Source organism: Fukomys damarensis, unplaced genomic scaffold, assembly GCF_012274545.1.
Source record: "Fukomys damarensis isolate Sample0158 unplaced genomic scaffold, DMR_v1.0_HiC HiC_scaffold_4, whole genome shotgun sequence".
NCBI lineage: Eukaryota > Metazoa > Chordata > Mammalia > Rodentia > Bathyergidae > Fukomys > Fukomys damarensis.
The window spans coordinates 59495499-59498711 of NW_022900916.1; the positions used below are offsets into that span (position 1 = coordinate 59495499).

A 3213-nucleotide genomic window follows, 5' to 3' on the forward strand; every position below is an offset into this window, starting at 1 on the left:
CGGCGCCAGCGGGGCCCGCAAGGTCACCGTCCACCCCTCCTCCCGGGCAGCCGGACTCACACCCAGGGCTGCGAACGGCGGCTGCGGCATTTGGGAAGCGCCCGCTGACTCACCACCATTGGACAACTTTTACTCCCGCACAGCCAAACTTTAAGATCATTTAAATAGAAACAGAGAACGCTCAGATCCACCCGCTCTTCACAGTGCCTCGCAGGTCTGACCGATCTTCGCAGGGAAACACACAGCAGGTGCCAGAGAGAGACAAGACAGAGACAGAGGCAGAGCTCCACATTACTTGTTATTGTTCTAGCTTTTAAAACATCTGAGTAAACATTCTTGGATTCTCCAAATTTCTCAGAATGGGTAAATTATAAGGCTGAGAAATGAAGCTTGGGATGCTTACCAATGGGGTTTGGTGCCATTTTGTAAATAAGCTTTTCATCATATTCCTTGAACATCTTTGAGACCCCTGTATATGATATGTACCCTAATATGTAGAACAGAATTTGATTGAAATACAACACATATATCAATTGACAAGTACTACAGTAATTCCAAGGTAAACATCTGATCTTGAATACAATACCATGCCCCTCCTTGCACCAATTTTACTTGGGAGGAGAGGTAAATTATCTTTGGTTAAAAGTTACTCGAGAAGGAAAATTCTACGAAATACAAATTTACTACTTATCGTTCCTGTACTTAATACATGTCCACTCTCTGTACAGTTTCCTTTAAATCTTCAGTAACCTTATGTAGTATATATAACGTCACACTGCGCCCCCCACCAAGAATTTTATGTCTCAAAGAAATACACTGCCTTACCCTAGTTTCATGCCTCCCAGGAAAGCCGAGGTTTGATCCCTCATTGACCTGACCAACTCCTTCCACGACCCCTTGGTATTGTTGGTTTTCCAGTATGTGATTCTTGGGTGTACCCTAGAAGCCTGTGCTTCCCATAACTCAAAGGTGAGAAAAATATAGTCTGTCTTCTCAAAGTAGTTAGGCTCCAACTGAAGAGTAAAAGCAGTAAAACTAAACACAATTGTGAATGTGGACATTTGAAATGGGCAGCTATTGTTTGTAGCGTTACAAATGAGGAGGGAAGAGGAATTCTGGGCATGGACAAAACTGCACAGAAGAGAAGACACAAAAGGCTCTCAGCAAAGGGCAAGTGGGCCGTGTTCCAGGGAATGACAAACTCTTGAAGGACATCACCTGGGCCTTAAGAGAGGCTGAGGAGCAAATAATAGGGAGCCATTGAAGGTGTTTCAGCAGAGACTAACACTTAGCATGAGTCTTCTGAGGTATCTGTGGAAAGGGAATCAGAACAAGCAAAAGTTGATAAGACCAGTTTGAAGTTCATCATAAGAATCCAGGCCAGGATTAAGAAAGTCTGAATTTGTCAAATTGTGTAAATCACAAATAGCCTGTAATATATGCCCAGCATAAATTAAGCCTTCAAGTAAAGACTTAATGATAACGATCCTACTCTGGACTGTTTATTCAAAAGAATTCAGAAGGTATTTTAAGGAGATATTTGCTTAGTCATGTTCACTGAAGCATTGTCCAAAAATAGCCAGAAGGTGGAAAACAAATGTCTATGCACAAATAGTATATATATATCCCCTGTATATACACATATATGTACATTTATGTGCATATATACATACACATACATATATATTCATATATGTACATATATAAAGAGAGAGAGAGAATTGTGCAGCCTTTCAAAAGAAGAGAATCCTGTCACATGATGCCAGATGGGTGAGTCTGTAGAACATTATGTTGAGGGATAAAACCCGTCACAGGAGGAAAAAAATACTGTGTCATTCCACTGACATGAAGTATCTAAAATAATCAAAATTATAGGAATTCAATATAAGCACTGTTGTCAAGGACTGGAGGAAGAGTGGAAGGAAGAAATAGTGATTAAATGGATACAACGTTTCAGTTTTGCAAGATGAAAAAACTGTAGATTTCTGTTACAACACTATTGAACTACATACTGAAAATGATTGACTTATCAATGTTATCTTTTTTCTTTTTTAGTCTTTGCAGCATTGTGCATCAAACGAGGGCCTAGTGCAACCTAGACACTCCCACTGAGCTACTTCTCCAGTCCCTTAAATGGGTGAGATGGCAAACTCAGTTTATTACGGCAATTTTTTAAAAGTAGTTATAAAGTGTTTTCGTCATATACAGCTATGGTGGGACTGAAAACAAACAAGAAATTAAAGGTCTCTATTTTCCAGAGACTCAATAATATAAGGAAAGAGCCAGGGATTTAGTTTGGTGTTTCTGCCACCTTCCTCCCAATCTCAAGGATCTGAGTTTGATCCCCGGTGCCAAAAAACAAACCAACAACAACATATATATATGGAAACTGACTTTAATGTCAAGCAGAGTAGGAAAAGTATATTAATTGAAGATATTTCCCATAAAAGATTGAGGAAAGGAGAACAAATTCCAGTTGGTTTTTTTTTCCAGTCTGGAAGTCCTTGTTGAAGAGGTTCTGGGAGTCATTATATAGTTATTCAAAGTTCAACAGATATGATGGTATTTGAAAATGGGGATTGAGATCAGGCAGGAAAAAGAAACATCAACCTCTTTAAAAATAATAATTTAGGGGCTGGGGATTTGGCCAATGGTTCTGTTGCCTGCCTCACAAGTGCAAGGGCCCGAGTTTGATCCCTGGTACCAAAAATAAACAAAACAAAAAAAACAAACCCAAAAAGTCATAATTGATATACTTCATTTTAGAAAAGTTTTAAGCTTACAAAATATAGGAAGTGTAGAGAGTTCTCATATATCACCCTTTCCCCACCCCTCACAGTTTTTCCTGTTATTAACACCTGCAACAGTATATCACAGTGCACTGATGACCCAATGTTGACACATTATCACTAAGCTCCATCGTTGACATTAGAATGCACACTTTACATCATAGCTTTTGATAAAACCATGTCATGTATCCTCCAGCACAATATCACAGAACAATTTCACTACCCTGAAAATCATCTATGCTCTACCTATTCACCACCCCACCCAGTTTTTTCTTGCTGTAGCCATCAGTATGTAGTGCCTACTTGATTGGTTTTGGGGACCCCCCCATTCCCTAGCAATCGGTAGAAGCATATGCTTCTGGGTGTGTCTCGGTGGGTCACAGAGACATGGCCTCAGAGTCCAAGTCTTGTCCATCATCCCTTC

General features: G+C 39.9%; 1 protein-coding gene across 6 annotated transcripts in view; it reads right to left on the minus strand.

The window, feature by feature from the left end:
* Nucleotides 1-243, minus strand: part of Dync1i1 (dynein cytoplasmic 1 intermediate chain 1) — a 317434-nt gene extending 317191 nt beyond the window's left edge. For 2 of the 6 annotated variants that reach the window (XM_033758325.1, XM_033758328.1), the window contains exon 1: nt 114-243. The gene's annotated coding sequence lies outside the window, so the exon portion shown is untranslated. The other 4 variants (XM_010603398.3, XM_033758326.1, XM_033758323.1 and 1 more) reach the window with 4 other exon arrangements.
* Nucleotides 244-3213: the final 2970 nt, after the last annotated feature.